Below are 18217 nucleotides of genomic sequence, written 5' to 3'. Positions count from 1 at the left end.
GCTTATGGGATCTTAGTTCCCCCACCAGGGATAAAACCTGTGTCTCCTGCATCGGCAGGCAGATTCCCAACCACTGAGCCACCAGGGAAGTCCCATCCCTTTTCATTTCTAGAACTACTTCATCATCCCAAACAAACTCTGTACCATTAAACAGTAACTTTCCATTCCTCCCTCCCCAACCCTCGGTAACCTCTACTATACTTCCAGTCTCAAGTAATTCCATACTGATTTTTTATATCTCACGTTGAAATGATAGTTTGGATCTACTGGGTTAAACAATACCTGTTAAAATTAAGTTCACCTGTTTCTTTTTATACTCTTACTGTGGCTAGTAGAAAGCTTTAAATTATGTCTAGGGCTCACATGATATTTCAACTGGACAGCACTGTGCTAGAGCATAATGTATAAGTAAGGAGACAGAGAGGAATGATGCTAGAAGGAGGAGATACAGGTCAAGTCATGAGAAGCCCTATATTACCTGGTAAGATAAAACCTTACAGGTAAGGGAGAGTGAATAACAGACTTAGAATCGCAGCGACAAGTTTAGGCTCATATTTCAAAGAACACTATGGTCACTGTGTTTGTGCTAGATTGGATGAGGGCAAGGCTAGAGGCAGGCAGACCCATTAGATTAAGACTCACAATAGCAGAGCCAAGATGGGAAGAAGATTCAAATCAGGGCAGAAGAAGGCAGAATGGAAAAGAACACCAGTTCCTAACAGAACGCTGGTGTCAGAATAAACCGGATTAGTAAACAAGTCACAACTTTTACAACTTAGAATTTTGACAGTGTGATGAATAGAAAACTAATAGCTTCTTAAACCCATTATAAAAATATGAAGAAAATATCATTCATAATAGAAATATACACTATTTTAAAACTACAAGCCACATGTTTTTAAATAAACATACACAAACACAAGTATAAACTCAACAAGAAATATGTAAGATCAACTGAACTGATCTGAACTGAATACGAAGAAACAAAGAAAACTTTACTGAAGATACAGAAGGCTGGAAGAGCAGGGATATAACAGGTGTCACTTACAGAGCACGTTATCAAGTGCCAGGCTCTTTACACACATATGCCTATATATTTATGAATATATTACTCATCTAATCCTTTTTAACAATCCTCTACAGAAGGTACTATAATTACTGCATTTTTCCTTAATAAAGAAGAGAAGGTGTTTTACAGAAATACTCCAAATGTGCTCTAGAGCCCACACGCCACAACTAGAGAAGCCTGCATGTTGTAATGAAGACCCAACGCAGCCAAAACAAAAAAATAATTAGTGTTGAAAAGAGAAATACTCAGAATAATGTAAATTAAATGCAAACTTAATTTTAAAAATTTTTTTAATGAATTGACTATTAAGAAAGTGAAAAAAAAAAACAAAGGATGGGAGAAAATATATTTGCATCATCTATCTCCTGAGGGCGTGTATCTAGAAGATATAAAAAACTGTTACACTTCAATAAAAAAAGAACAACCAATTTAAAACAGGCAAAGACATGAATAGACATTTCTTCAAAGAACATACACAAATGGCCAATAAACATGTGAAAAGATGCTCAACATCATTAGCTGTTAGGGAAATGCAAATCAAAACCACAATGAGATACCACTTCACACCCACTAGGATGGCTTTAATTAAAAAGACAGCTAATAAGTGCTGGTAATAATGTGGAGAAATTAGAATCCTCATATACTGTTGATGTTGACATAAAATGGTACAGCTGTTTGGAAAATAATCTGGCAGTTGCTCAGATGATTAAACATAGAGTTGCCATATGACCCAGCAACTCCACTTCTAGGTATATATCCAAGAGGAATGAAAACACATGTCCACCACAACAGTTCATAGCAGCATTATTCATAATAGCCAAAAGTGGAGACAACTCAAATGTCCATCAGCTGATGAACAGATAAATAAAATGGGGTATATCCATAATGTTATGTGATTCCCACAAAAGATATGTTAATGTCCTAACTCCCACTACCTATGAAGGTGACTTTATTTGGAAATGGCCTCTGCATACCTAATTAAGTTAAAACAGGGTCCTGCTGGAGTGGAGTGGGCCTTTAATTCAACAACTGGTGTCCTTATACGAAGAGGAGAAAAGACTAAGACGGACTTTCACAAAGAGAGTTACAACATGAAGACAGACACTCTGGGATGAAGGCCAGGTGAAGACAGAGGCAGGAGTTGGGAGTTACCCAGCTGCAAGCTAAGGAATGCCAAACAATGCCAAGGACTGCTGGCAATGTCAGAAGCTAGAAAGAGGCAGGAAAGGATTCCCCCGCAGAGACCTGAGAGAATGCACTCCTGCTGACAACTTGATTTTGCACTTTATAGCCTCCAGGGCTGTGAGAGAATGTATCTGTTACTTTAAGCCATCCAGTTTTCCTTACTTCAATACTGTAGCCCTAGGAAACAAATACACCACAGAATGGAATTTTATTCAGAGATAAAAAAGGAATGGGTACTGACACATGTTGCAACATGGATGAACCTTGAAAACATTATACCAAGTGAAGGAACCCAATCACAAAATCGTACAAAAATTATACAATTTCATTTATACAAAATACTTAGATCTATGAAGGCAGAAAGATTAGTGACTGGGGCTAGGGCTAGCAGCTTCCCTGATGGCTCAGATGGTAAAGAATCTGCCAGCAATGCAGAAGACCTGGGTTCGATCCCTGGGTCAGGAAGATCCCCTGGAGGAGGAAATGTCAACCCACTTCAGTATTCTTGTCTGGAGCCTGGTAGGCTATGATCCATAGGAGCTGCAGAGTCGGACACAACTGAAGCGACTTAGCATGCACAGGGCTAGGATATTGGGGAATGGGTATTGATAACAGGGATAGGCTTCTTTGGGCTTCCCAGGTGGGTCAGTAAAGAGTCCACCTGCAACGCAGGAGCTGCAGAAGACATGGGTTTGATCCCTGGGTGGGAAAGATCCCTCAAGAAGGGAATGGCAACGCACTCCAGTATTCTTGCCAGGATAATCCCATGGACAGAGGAGCCTGGCAGGCTAGAGCCCATTCAAAGAATCGGACATGACTGAAGCAACTGTCTTTGGGGAATGATAAGTGAAGTCGCTCAGTCGTGTCCGACTCTTTGCGACCCGTGGACTGTAGCCCACCAAGCTCCTCTGTCCATGGGATTCTCCAGGCAAGAATACTGGAGTTGGTTGCCATTTCCTTCTCCAGGGGATCGAACCCAGGTCTCCCACATTTCAGGCAGACGCTTTAACCTCTGCACCACCAGGGAAGCTGCGGGGGGGGGGGGGGGGGGGGGGGGGATGATAATGATGTCCAAAAATTAGGCTGTAGGGACTTCCCTGGTGGTCTAGTAGCTAACACTCTGCACTCTCAATGCAGGGGGCCAGGGTTTGATCCCTGGTTGGGAAACTAGATCCCACATGCTGCAACTAAGCCTGGCACAGCCAAATAAATAAACTTTAAAAAATAAAATAGAATTAGGTTATAGCAACAGCTGCTTAACTGGAAATATACTAAAAAATCACTGAATTGTGTACTTTAAAAAACAAATTATGTGAATTACATTTCAATAAGACCACCTAATTTTTTAAATGCAATTATTTTTGTATTAATTTTTATTGGAGTACAGGTGCTTTACAATGTGTTAATTTCTTGTTGTAGAGCAAAGCGTATGTATGTATGTATACATATGCCCACTCTTTCTTAAATTTCCTTTCCATTTTGTTGCAATCACCAAGTCATGTCTGACTTTTTTGGGACCCCATGAACTGTAGCCCGCCAGGCTCCTCTATCCATGGGGTTTCCCACGCAAGAATACTGGAGTGGGTAGACATTTCCTTCTCCGGGGGATCTTCCCAATCTAGGAATCAAACCCTTGTCTCCTGCATTGGCAGGCTGATTTTTTTATCACTGAGCCACCAGGGAAGCCCTCTCCTCCGCGCCCCACCACCGCTTCCCATTTAGGTCACCACAGTAAACTCACTTAAAAAAAGAAAAAAACTACTTGATAAGCTGATTCTAAAATTAATCTGGGAAAGAAACTGTAAGACCACCCCCAAAACACTGATTAAATAATGAGTACATGAGCTGATAAAGTATGACTTCCAATAAAATAACAATAAAAAGAATCATGAGGGACTACTTACCCTACTGCTACTGCTACTGCTAAGTCACTTCAGTCGTGTCCGACTCTATGTGACCCCATAGACGCCAGCCCACCAGGCTCCCTCATCCCTGGGATTCTCCAGGCAAGAACACTGGAGTGGGTTGCCATTTCCTTCTCCAATGCATGAAAGTGAAAAGTGAAAGTGAAGTCGCTCAGTCATGTCCGACCCTTAGCGACCCCGTGGACTGTAGCCCACCAGGCTCCTCCATCCATGGGATTTTCCAGGCAAGAGTACTGGAGTAGGGTGCCATAGACTTACCCTACTAGATACCAAAGTATAATATATATTTAATGTAGAAGGCTATGGTATTGGCCCAGCAAAATAGAAAATTCGGACATAGGACAGAAGAGCTTACAGAAAATACACTGTGTGGGTGAGACATTAGTACGTGATAAACGTGGTATTTTAGATTAACAGGTCAAGGATGGACTGATATTCAGAGTGACATTGCTTGGAAAACAAGAAAAAGGCACACATCATTATTCTCTCTCTCTCTTTCTCTGACACACACACAAAGGAATTAGAGAAAAACTCTAACATGTAACAACTTACAAGAGAAAACATGGTGGTAAGAGAAAACGTGGCCTCAGGGTAGCACAGGGTTTTTCAGCCTCAGCACTACTGACATTTTAGGCCAGAAAAACTCTTTGCTTAAGGGCTTTCCTGGGCACTGAAGGGTGTTTAGCAGCATCCCTGGCTTCTATCCACTGGATGGCAACCAAAATACATCTCGTGACATTGCCAAGTGGCTCTCAGAAAGCAAAACAGCTCCCATTTGAGAACCGCTGGGATTAGGAATGAAAGCCCACTAAATACACAAAGTAAAAGACTGATACATTTAAACACGGAATTTACAACTTCGATTCTACAAAGATGCCACATGGTTAAGAGATAAGAAACAACTTCAAAATGTTAGGAATAAATATTTCAAACGTATATGAATGACAAAAGATTAATATATAAAACATTACCATATATAACCAGACAACCCAAAAGAAATGAGGCGTTTCTCAAAAGAGGAAGGAATACAAATAGCCAACGATCATGAAAAGAACCTCAATCTTACCAATAACCAGGGAAGTACAAATTAAAACACAAAATTAGAGTCATTTCCCACACATCAGATTGGCAGAAGCAAAAAAGGCGGACACCATCAAATGTTTAAAAGAGCTGGGAAAGCAGAGACTATTATACACTGCTGGTGGGCAGTTTGGCATTAAATATCCACACCCTCCCACCCAGCAATTCCACCTGCAGGTTTCTATCTTTGAGAAATGCTCACTCAAGCTCACAGACGCTGTGGGAGGATGTTCTCTGCCGCACTGTGCCTAAGACGGAAAAACTAAGCAACCTATGGAATCTCACATATTATGGGATTGTAACATGTTCTGGAATTTACCGAGCGAGAACAAATATGGCAGATGTCTACATATTAACCAAGAAAAAGTTCCAAAACCCATTTTTAAGCACAAGTTTAGTTGTTGAAGAGGTACAATATACCACGTTGGTAAAAGTTCAACACAAAATTTTACACACCTATCTGTACAAACACATATCAATAAACGTAAACAAAAAAAAAATAGAAAAAAGATGCCAAACTGATAACAGTTTTTACTTTGGGAAAAAGATTAAAAAAGAAAAGATGGAGATGGAAAGAGGTCAAAGAGGATCTATTTTGTGTAAATGACATGGGCTACATGACACGGGCTACGGCTAAAATAAATATAAAAGAATAAATACATTTTTTAAAAGCAAACTCAACTTGACCAAAATTCATAATTCCTTCCCTTCTCTTAAATAACTCTTTTTCTCTCAAACTTCGCAACTTTGATATTACAAAACCTTTCAGTGCATTTCTACGGTGTTAGTGTTTTCAAGAAATGAGTGCCTAAGGGAGTTTGTGTCCATTAATATATCAAAAGCTTGTAAAAGTTTAGGTTTCGTTTATATTTTAACAAGCATGTATCAATTCTGTAATAAAGCAACATTACGGTTCTAGTCCTGATCTATATTCCAGGGTTGCGAAAAGAAAAAGAGGTGCCTCCCAACAAGGTCCATAGCAGCGGGTGTGGTCTGGGAAGAAAAAGGTGGTAACAATGGGGGCGGGCGTAGGTCCCCACGAATCGAGGGCACGAAACTCTTATCTGTGGACGCGTGCAACACGCAGCGCCTAAGGAGCTGCCAGATGTTGCGAGCGGTGCTTCCTTTGTAGCTAACTGGGTCAAGAAGCCAGGAGGGTTTGGTAGGTCCTCCTTAAGGAGAGCAGCCGCGGGTCCGAGGAGGCGGCCCCGGAAGGCCACCGGGAGCCAGCGATCGAGGTGACAGCCCCCGCGGCGCGCCTAGGTGCTGAACTGCCCCCGCCACCGGCGAGGAAGGCGGGGAGAGGGGCAGGGCCAAGTCGCTCGGGGACAACGAGGTCCCCGCAATCATTCGCCCCCGCGCACGGTGACCTCGCCAGCATCTTGAACCCCCTCCTCAGTCCGCACGGAAAACCGCCTCCACCATTCCACAGACCGGGAGAGCAGCTTCGCCGGCCGCCGATCCTCACTTACCTGCGGCCCTGGACCCGACCCGAACACCTGCGGCACCGCACGCTGAAGATCTGGAACCTCTGTGACCACCTGCGCGCACCCACCCGAATCCTCTAGGACGGAAACCACTTCCGGTTCCGTGACGTAACACGAGCAGGGGTGTACAAGTGGGCGACGCCATCTTGTACGGAAGCTGCTGGGGCCGCTGGTGCCTTACCAGTTTCTCCAGTGCTGAACAAAAGCTCTGTTAAAATCGGAAAGGCTTAACATCTTTTCGGATAAGTGGTGCCTTTCCTTTTTTTTCTGGGTGATATTTTTGTTTGTCTTGGTTTTAAGGAATGAAGCCTCTGTAACCGTCACAAATGGAATATAGGATTTGTGACTAACTGTCCTTACTAATTGGAGAAGGCAATGGCACCCCACTCCAGTACTCTTGCCTGGAAAATCCTATGGACGGAGGAGCCTGGTGGGCTGCAGTCCATGGGGTCGCTAAGAGTCGGACAAGACTGAGCGACTTCACTTTCACTTTTCACTTTCGTGCATGGGAGAAGGAAATGGCAACCCACTCCAGTGTTCTTGCCTGGAGAATCCCAGGGACGGGGGAGCCTGGTGGGCTGCCATCTGTGGGGTCACACAGAGTCGGACACAACTGAAGCGACTTAGCAGCAGCAGCAGCAGTCCTTACTAATTAGCTAGGGTGGTGTTTCTCCACCGCACTGATTTTCTTAGTTGTTAAATGAGGAAGGTAAACAGAAGAGACACTTGTTTAAATAATACATTCCTCATTTAGTTCAGTTCAGTCGCTCAGTCGTGTCCGACTCTTTGCTACCCCATGAATCGCAGCATGCCAGATCTCCCTGTTCATCACCAAATCCCGGAGTTCACTCAGACCCACGTCCATCGAGTCAGTGATGCCATCCAGCCATCTCATCCTCTGTCGTCCCCTTCTCCTGCCCCCAACCCCTCCCAGCATGAGAGTCTTTTCCAATGAGTCAGCTCTTCGCACGAGGTGGCCAAAGTACTGGAGATTCAGCTTTAGCATCATTCCTTCCGAAGAAATCCCAGGGCTGATCTCATTCAGAATGGACTGGTTGGATCTTCTTGCAGTCCAAGGGACTCACAAGAAGTCTTCTCCAACACCACAGTTCCTTGCAGTCCAAGGGACTCTCAAGAGTCTTCTCCAACACCACAGTTCAAAAGCATCAATTCTTTGGCACTCAGCTTTCTTCACAGTCCAACTCTCACATCCATACATGACTACTGGAAAAACCATAGCCTTGACTAGACCGACCTTTATTGGCAAAGTAATGTCTCTGCTTTTCAATATGCTATCTAGGTTGGTCATAACTTTCCTTCCAAGGAGTAAGCATCTTTTAATTTCATGGCTGCAGTCACCTTCAGTGATTTTGGAGCCCAAAAAAATAAAGTCTGACACTGTTTCCACTGTTTCCCCATCTATTTCCCATGGAGTGATGGGACCAGACTCCATGATCTTCATTTTCTGAATGTTGAGCTTTAAGTCAACTTTTTAACTCTCCTCTTTCACTTTCATCAAGAGGCTTTTTAGTTCCTCTTCACTTTCTGCCATAAGGGTGGTGTCATCTGTATATCTGAGGTTATTGATATTTCTCCCGGCAATCTTGATTCCAGCTTGTGTTTCTTCCAGCCCAGCGTTTCTCATGATGTACTCTGCATATAAGTTAAATAAGCAGGGTGACAATATACAGCCCTGACGTACTCCTTTTCCTATTTGGAACCAGTCTGTTGTTCCATTAGAAGTGCCTTTTATACTATATCCATTATAATATGTATGCCATCTTTTATAACAAGAACCACAATACCTTCCGTTTATATTTAAAAACTTTCATCCAGTCTTTATCAGTAACTGGCATTTATGAGGCACCTTATGCGTGCTGTGTGCTGTTGCTTTGTCCTAGAATGTGTAAAATAGAAATGAGATGGGCATAAGCAATATAAGGGATAATAATAGCTGCCATTTGGGGACTCTGTGCTAATAGTATGCTAGGAACTTTCCAAAACGTTTTACATATTTTATCTCATTTAATCCTCATAATCTCATGAGACAGCACTATTATTAGTGCCATTTTACATAATGTAGAGAAAGGTTAAATAAATTTCTCAAGGTAATTCAGCAAGTAAGAATTGGAGCTGGGAATCAAAACAGTATACCTGATTGCAAAGCTTGTTGCCCTCATCGCTACATCATTTGGCTTCCAGTACAGGAGAAAAGGTTCTAAGTTCCATTAGGTAATTATCCATTTAGGGAAATTTTCTGGCAGATATACAGCATTAACCCTCTGCATTTTCATCTGCTCCATCCTGAAACACCTAAAAAACAAAAAAGTAAAGGGGAAATGCAAATTAAAACCTCAGAGAAGGACTTCTTGGGTGGAGTGATTAGGAATCTGTATTGCAATTCAAGGGTTGTGGTCCATCCAGTTTGGAGGACTAAGATCCCACATGCCGTGGAGCAAGCCCTCGCACCACAACTAGAGCCCATATGCCACAAGGAAAGATCTGGCATGTGGTGACGAAGATCCCACAAATAACATATTTTTAAAAAAACCTCAGTGAGACACCGTTATGCATCCATCTACATGCATGCATACTCAGCCATTCAGTCGTGTCTGTTTGTGACCCCCATGACCTGTAGCCCACCAGGCTCCTCCGACCGTGGGATTCTCTAGGCAAGAAAACTGGAGTGGGCTCCCATACCCTTCTCCAGGGGATCTTCCCCACCAGGAACTGAACCCATGTTTATTAAGTCTCCTACTTTGACAGGTGGGTTCTTTACCACTAGCACCACCTGGGAAGCCCTTACATACCCACCAGAAAGGGTAAAATGAAAAAGAGAGAAAATACAAAGGACTGGCAAGACTGTGGAGCAACCAGAACTCTCAGGCTAGTGCTGCTGCTAAGTCGCTTCAGTCATGTCCAACTCTGTGCGACCCCATAGACGGTAGCCCACCAGGCTCCCCCATCCCTGGGATTCTCCAGGCAAGAACACTGGAGTGGGTTGCCATTTCCTTCTCCAATGCATGAAAGTGAAAAGTGAAAGTGAAGTCACTCAGTTGTGTCCGACTCTTAGCGATCCCATGGACTGCAACGTACCAGGCTTCTCCGTCCATGGGATTTTCCAGGCAAGAGTACTGGAGTGGGGTGCCATTGCCTTCTCCCTTAGGCTACTGAAGGGAACATAAATTGGCCCAATCATTTTGTTAAACTGTTTGGCAGGATCAGCGAAAGCTGAAGCTATGCATAGCCAAAGATGTGTACATATGTTCACTTAAAGGACATGCACAAAAAAAGCTTATGCTTATACTTAGTAATAGCACTAAACTGGAAGCTATGCAAATATCCATGCTGCTAGAAGTCAATGTGTAACCAAGCAGGACCTTACTGGGCCTTCCAAGGACAGAACCTCTTGTTCCCCATGTTCTCCGCCTGCCTCTGGTCTGCAGAAAAACTTTAGCCTTCTACACTTTACCTGAATTCTAAAGAATAAAATTAATCAGAAGTGAGGAAATGCAGAAAGAAGGGGAAACACTGAAGCAAGACAAACTAATAATAGTTTAGCCATTAAACAAAGTCAAGGACCTTTAGTTACTCCTCAAGGGAGGAGTAGAAGGGGGCGACAGAGGGTGAGATGGTTGGATGGCATCACTGACTCAATAGACATGAGTCTGGGCAAACTCCAAGAGAGAGTGAAGGTCTCAGAAGCCTGGCGTGCTGCGGTCAACGGGGTCTCAAAGAGTCAGACATGACTTAGAAACTGGACAACAAAAGTTATAGATAATATTCTAAGCTATGTCCTTTGGGCTATTTTGCAGATACCAAAACCCTAGCAGGTAAAGAAGTTAACTATATGCTGTTATAAGCATTAGATCCCAGACCAGTTGTAAAAGAAGGTTGATAATGTTGACTCCTGATTATCTCATCACCAACCAATCAAAAGAATGTCCACGAGATGATCATGCACCGCCTCCCTCCCCCCGCCCCCCTGCCGCTACCCCCCGCCGCAACCTCTCTCCCTCATCCCCGTCTTTAGAAACTCTGCCCTGAAAGCCATCAGGGAGTTCAGATCTTTTGAGTCCTAGCTGCCTAGATTCCTTGGCTTGGTGCCTGCAATAAATGCTGCACTTTGCTCCGCTACAACCCTGTGTCAGTACACCCACTTTACTGTGCACAGGTGAGTGGACAGAAGTTTCTTTTGGTAACAAATGTAGTGATTACTCTTAGTAGAGTAATGACTCTGAAAGAACATGGGAGCTTCTTGCTAATAATGTTCTGTCTCTTAATCTGAGTGCTGATTTACATGTGTGTTCAGGTTGCATGTTTGTGGACACTTTTCTGAAGGCATTTATACTTCAATAAAAAGTGGGGCTTTTTTGTGTGTGGGGCGGAGGGCTTTTATTTAGAATGAAGGTAAAGGAATGAAAAGTTTGTAAGACTGAAGAAGAAAAAGAACAGGAGAGGAGACAAATATCGGTATAATTTTAAAAGACAGAAATTAGAATGGAAGGATACATCATTTGAAGGATCCTGTAATAAGCTGTCTATATCCATAAGCAATCACCTTACGTTTAAGGTCCAGTCAACAAGCTCCATCTGTGCATAAATAATTTCCAATCAACTTGTTAGTATCTCACTCTTTGTTTTAGTTCCTTTGGACTGTAATTAAAAATTACTATTGACTGTGCTAAGTTGCTTCAGTTGTGTCTGACTCTTTGCCACTCTATTGACCCCAGACTCCTCTGTCCAAGGGATTCTCCAGGCAAGAATACTGGAGCGAGTTCCCATTTCCTCCTCCAGGGGACCTTCCTGACTCAGGGATTGAACCCAGGTCTCCTGCATTGCAGGCAATTCTTTACGGTCTGAGCCATCAAGGAAGCCGCTATTGGACGGGCAGCTTATAAACAACAGAAATTTACCTCTCACAGTTCTGGAGGCTGAAAAGTCCATGATCGAGGTGCCAACAGATTTATTGTCTGGTGAATGCCTACTTCCTGTTTTATAGACCAAGACCAGACTGTGTCCTCACTTGGCCTAAGAGATAAGGAGCTCTCTTGGGTCTCCCTTATAAGGTACTAATCCTACTCATGGTGACTCCACCCTCATGTTCTAGTCATTTCCCCTTCCTCATACCATTACGTTGGGAGATAGTTTTCAACATATGAATTTTCAAAGGACACAAAACATTCAGCCTACTGCACACTTAAATATGGAAAAACATCTAAGACACACAGGCAGATTCTTCATTGTCTGAGCCACCAGGGAAAGGAATATGTATAGAACTCTTGCACCCAGCATTTTGAGAGAGCACATACTTTAAAAACAAAGAAGGTATAAGAAAATTAATTTTGACTTAGGTCATTGAACAACTTTATACATATTGAAAAAAATGCTGTAAAGAATCTTTTAGTAAAATATTTTAAAAATTCTCCAAATATATGGAGTTTTAAAAATAATCATTTTTGTATTGTTTTTAACTTAATTATAATGTGGTCAGAGAATACAGCTCTCATTCTCTGACCACAGAGAAAAATGCTGTAAAAAATCTTTTAGTAAGATTTTTAAAAAATTCTCCAAATATGTGCTAGTGCTAGGCCACTTCAGTCATGTCTGACTCTTTGTGACCCCATGGACAATAGCCTGCCAGGCTCCTATGTCCATAGAGTTTTCAAGGAAAGAATACTGGAGTGGGTAGGCATTCCCTTTTCCAGGGGATCTTCCAGACCCAGGGATTGAACCTAGGTCTCCTGTGTTTCGGGCAGATTCTTTACTGTCTGAGATTCCCTGACCACATCGCACTGAAGTTAAAAATCAATAATAAAATAATTATTTTTTAAAACTCCATATATTTGGAGAATTTTTTAGAAACCTTAAAGTTATAAGAAGAAATCCCAATTTAAAATATATAATATTAGATTTGAGAAGTAAAAAAAATGCTATACATATTTAGAAAATGTACACGGTACATGTAAACAGATAACATATGCTTTTTACACTAGAAAATAAGAAATACTGAAAATCAATTATATAAGTGACCATCTAATACATTAGAAAGAAACAAGAGAATAAATTCAAAGTACTAGAAGGAAGAGGATAACAAAATCAGAGAATAAATTAGTAAAATAGAAAAAGATGTGATTCATATGGCCAACAAAACTAAGATTAGATCTTTGAAAGTGAAAGTTACTCAGTTGTGTCTGACTTTTTGTGACCCCATGGACTATATAGTCCCTGGAATTCTCCAGGCCAGAATACTGGAGTGGGTAGCCTTTCCCTTCTCCAGGGGATCTTCCCAACCCAGGGATCAAACCCAGGTCTCCCGTATTGCGAGGAAGATTTTTTACCAGTTGAGCCACAAGGGAAGCCCAGATCTTTGAAAACACTAGTGAAAAAAGTTCTGTGAGTCTGATCCAGATAGAAGAGAAATAGCAACAAATAAAGTTAGGACTAGAAGGGGAAACATAAAGTACAAGAGATACAAGAAATTAGAAAATATAATGAACTTTATTTCAAAAATGTTTTAGACAAGAGAATGAAAAGACAAGTCACAGGCTTGGAGGAAATCTCAGCAAAATACATATTTAATAAAGGACTGTTATCCAGAATATAGAGAGAACTTTTGAAATTCAATAACCCAGTTAAAAAGTGAGCAAAAGATCTAAATAGAAATCTCAAAGAAGTTATATGATATCCAAGTAAACATATGAAAAGATTATCAACTTCACCTGTTGTTTGGGAATTGTAAATTAAAACAACAATGAGATACCAGTACTTCATTGAATCAGTAAATTATATTAGAATGGCTAAAATCCAAGCACTACAACAGCAAGTACTTCTGAGGATACCCAGCAACAGTAACTCTCATTCATTGCCTGCTGGAATGCAAAATAGTACAGTTCCTTCTGAAGATAGGGCTTCCCTGGTGGCTCAGAGGTTAAAGCATCTGCCTCCAATGTGTGAGACCTGGGTTCGATCCCTGGGTCGGGAAGATCCCCTGAAGAAGGAAATGGCCACCCACTCCAGTGTTCTTGCCTGGAGAATCCCATGGACGGAGGAGCCTGGTAGGCTACAGTCCACGGAGTTGCAAAGAGTCGGACACGACTAAGTGACTTCACCTTCACCTTCCTTCTGAAGATAATTTGTCAGTTTCTTAACAAAGTTAAACATAGTTTTGCCAGTCAGTTCAGCAATCATGCTCCTAGGTATTCACACAAATGAGTTGAAAACTTAGTCCACACAAAACTTGCACATAAATGTTTACAACAGCTTTCGTCATAAATTGAAAGCAACCAAGATGTCCTTCATCAGGTGAATGGGTAACCAAACTGTGTTACATCCATACAATGGAGTATTATTCAATGACAAAAAGAAAATAACTATCAACTCACAGAAAGGAATCTTAAATACACGTTGCTAAGTGAAAGAAGCCAATCTGAGCAGGGTACATACTGTGTGATTCCAACTACTGTACATGACATTCTGGAAAAGGCCAAAGTATGGTGATAGTAAAAAAGATCAGTGGTGGCCAGAGGGCTACCCAGTGGTGGGGAAGAAGAGAGGTGCATAGGCGGAGGGAGCACTGAGGATTTTTAGGGCAGTGAAGCTATTCTGTATGGTACTGAATGACATGGTATTCTGTAAGGTACTGAATGACATGATGCACATGTCAAAACCCATAGGATTGTGCAACACGGGAAAATCCTAAACTATGAACTTAAGTTAGTAATAATGTCAATATTGGTTCATCAATTGTAACAAACATACCACACCAGTGGAAAATGTTAATATTATAATAGGGAAGCTGTGTGGGGTGGGCTTAAAACTCAACATTCAAAAAACTAAGATCATGGCATCTGGTCCCATCACTTTATGGCAAATAGATAGGGAAAAAATGGAAACAGTGAGAGACTTTATTTTTGGGTGGGCTCCCAAATCACTGCAGATGGTGACCGCAGCCATGAAATTAAAAGATGCTTGCTCTTTGGAAGAAAAGCTATGAAAAAAAAAAAAAAGAAAGAAAAGCTATGACCAACATAAACAGCATATTAAAAAGCAGAGACATTGCTTTACCAACAAAGGTCCATCTAGTCAAAGCTATGGTTTTTCCAGTAGTCATGTATGGATGTGAGAGTTGGACTATAAAGAAAGCTGAGTGCCAAAGAATTGATGTTTATGAACTACGGTGCTGGAGAAGACTCTTGAGGGTCCCTTGGACTGCAAGGAGATCAAATCAGTCAATCCTAAAGGAAATCAGTCCCGAATATTCATTGGAAGAACTGATGCTGAAGCTGAAACTCCAATACTTAGGCCACCTGATGTGGAGAACTGACTCATTGGAAAAGACCCTGATGCTGGGAAAGATTGAGGGCAGGAGGAGAAGGGGATGACAGAGGATGAGATGGTTGGATGGCATCACCGACTCACTGGTGGACATGAGTTTGATCAAGCTCCAGGAGTTGGTGATGGACAGGGAATCCTCGAGTGCTGTGGTCCATGGGGTCACAAAGAGCCGGACACGACTGAATGACTAAACTGAACTGTAGGGGTTGGGGGAAGGCATATAGGAACTCTGTACTTTCTATTAGAATTTTCTCTGAATCTAAAACTGCTCTATAAATAAAGTCAATTAGTTACAAAAGAGAGAGTGATCATGCTGTGAACTGCTTGATTTATCTGAAATGTAATTAATTGATTCCAAGGACAACTTAATGCCAAGCACAGGGATGTCATGTACAGAAAATTCAAGAGGAGCTGTGGCAAAAGCACTAGTGGCCTACCCAGTATCCATTCTCCTCTCTACTTAGTAACAGTAGTCAGTGTATTACATGCATTAAACAATACATTTTTCTGTCTCCATTGTGATTAAGTATGGTGGCCATGTGATTAAGTTCTGGCCAAAGAGGTATAAACAAGTTATAAATAAGTTTTTGCACTTGACCTTGGGCAAAGTTATTTAAAAGGTCCTTTTTGGTGGTGGGGGCACTTTTTATCATTATGCTTCTTTCTTGCTGAGACTAAAACCTGATGGCTAGAGCGCCACAGCCCCCTGCCAGCACAGTGGCACCTTGAAGATGGAAGCCAGATGCCTAGAAAGGGGGAGTGGAGAGGTTGAAGAAGGCTGGATTTCTGATGTCTTCTGCAGTTTCTGTACTAACCCTAAGTTTAGGTTACTTCTGGACTTCTTTTACACGAGAAAATTAATTTTTTTAAGTCATGCAGTCGTCTTTGCTACTATCAATAGAACCTAATCCTTAAGTGATACAGGAAATGAAAGATACTAATAATGAATGCATATCACACAGGTCAACTATAATCTGCTGAATACAGTGCCCAGTAGATGTACAATAAAGGTGAAAACCATTTATTCGATTTGTTTAGTGTGTTGAAGATAAAGGTCAAAACTTAGCGGAAGCACTAAATAGGCTTATTCAATATCCTGTTTCCTTCCTTTGAAATTCTGTCATTCCTTTCTGCCCACTGATCCCTTCTATAAACTTTTCTAATATTTTAGGTATTATATTATACAGATTATAAAAATATGCAGCTATGCACTCAAGAAGCTTACAAGCTAGCTGGGGATGCAAAAAAAGACTTTACTGTCAGCAAGTGAGAAAAGGCATCCTTTCTTGGTGGTTTAGAGACTCAGAACACTTTTTTCTCTTAAGGAAGTGGAATGAGACTATCTCTTGGGGAAAATGCCCATATTCATTTAGAAGAAATTCATGAAGGCCCCTTAGAGTAAGGGTGAGATACATACACCCCCGCAACGAGACAAGTTCATCTAACAACAGGGGTTGAAAGCTGAATCTTCCTGGAAGAAAGACATCTGGGAGGAGAGACTGTGGGAGAGAAAGAGTGTTTGAAATGTTCGGAGATGGGATTTTAAGTTCCTTATGAGAACTGTGTACATGTTATGCAACCTCATCTTCTCTTCCTCGTAGGTAGGTGTCCATAACATCTGTATCATTCTCTAATGCTTTTGTTCCAGGAGATTCATTAGAGGAATTTGAATAGGTATTGAATTTTGCATCCAAGTTTGCAGGAGGAAAAGACAAACATTATTTGGGGCTTTTTGGAGCTGAGGGTAAAGAGTAGGGTAGACTCTAACATCTAGGTCACAAAGAAAAGAGCACAGAAACAGACCTCCAGTTAAATGACGGATTGAGCCATATGTAACTCCACTTCCTCCTGAAATCTCTCTTTAAAAATGGGGAAACACAAACCTTCAAGGTAAAAAGATATAGAAAAAAAGAAAACCCCCTAAATGAGAAAAAAACAGAAGCTATTTATTCAGAACTTGCTATAGGAGGGAGTCAGCCACCATCACTTGTGTTTGGCAAAGACTCAAAGGCAGGCAGAGAATTGGGGAATCTTTATAATGAAAAAACTAGAAGGCTTTACATCTATTCTGAATGGAGGTCATTGTCCTAGGGAAGTTCATTTCAGTTCAGTTCAGTCGCTCAGTTGTGTCTGACTCTTTGCAACCCCATGAACCACAGCATGCCAGGGCTCCCTGTCCATCACCAGTTCCCCAGAGTCTACCCAAATTCATGTCCATCGAGTCGGTGATGCCATCTAACCATCTCATCCTCTGTCATCCCCTTCTCTTCCTGCCCTCAATCTTTCCCAGCATCACGGTCTTTTCAAATGAGTCAGTTCTTCACATCAGGTGCCCAAAATACTGGAGTTTCAGCTTCAACATCAGTCCTTCCAATGAACACCCAGGACTGATCTTCTTTAGGATGGACTGGTTGGATATCCTTGCAGTCCAAGGAACTCTCAAGAGTCTTCACCAGCACCACAGTTCAAAAGCATCAATTCTTCGGCGCTCAGCTTTCTTTATAGTCCAACTTTCTCATCCATACATGACTACTGGAAAAACCGTAGCCTTGACTAGATAGACCTTTGTCGACAAAGTGATGTCTCTGCTTTTTAATACGTTGTCTACGTTGGTCATAACTTTCCTTCCAAGGAGTAAGCGTCTTTTAATTTCATGGCTGCAATCACCATCTGCAGTGATTTTGGAAGGAAGTTAGGGATGGGCTAACTGGAAGCCAGGGTTCTTATGTGATTGATTTAGCTTTCTCTGTTTGGTCCTGTATTGGAAGTGGGGGCCAGGTATAAGGAAGCTGACTCATTGATAAATTCTGACCATTCTCATGCCAGTTAGATGCTAACCATCTGGCTTCCTAGGCCGGTTGCTGTGGAGGTTCTGGGTCAGTGTTCTCTTGTCATACATGGAATGGCTATTTGTCCATTCATATGGTTGATTTTTCACAGAAGAGGAGATGAAATCACTAACATTTCGGAAGCTGGAAAGCAGAAGGATGGTGGGAACTGACTTAGCAAACTCATCATCTATCAACGGACAGGCCAAGAGAAAGCCCCATTCACCCCCAAAGAACCACTGAAAGACTTGAAAACGGGGAGTGCCAGGTATCTCAAAAACAGGTGTAGGGGTTTCCCTGGTGGCT

The 18217-nt window shown here is 41.9% G+C and overlaps 1 protein-coding gene across 1 annotated transcript in view; it reads right to left on the bottom strand.

Annotated features, from left to right (window-relative positions):
- The window catches only part of EXD2 (exonuclease 3'-5' domain containing 2), a 59448-nt gene extending 52656 nt beyond the window's left edge, over positions 1-6792 (bottom strand). Inside the window, exon 1 of the mRNA XM_004010746.6 lies at positions 6732-6792. The gene's annotated coding sequence lies outside the window, so the exon portion shown is untranslated. The remainder of the gene's footprint in view (positions 1-6731) is intronic.
- Positions 6793-18217: the final 11425 nt, after the last annotated feature.

This window comes from Ovis aries, chromosome 7 (assembly GCF_016772045.2).
Source record: "Ovis aries strain OAR_USU_Benz2616 breed Rambouillet chromosome 7, ARS-UI_Ramb_v3.0, whole genome shotgun sequence".
NCBI classification, from domain to species: Eukaryota; Metazoa; Chordata; class Mammalia; order Artiodactyla; family Bovidae; genus Ovis; species Ovis aries.
This window is presented reverse-complemented; position numbering and strand designations above follow the sequence as displayed.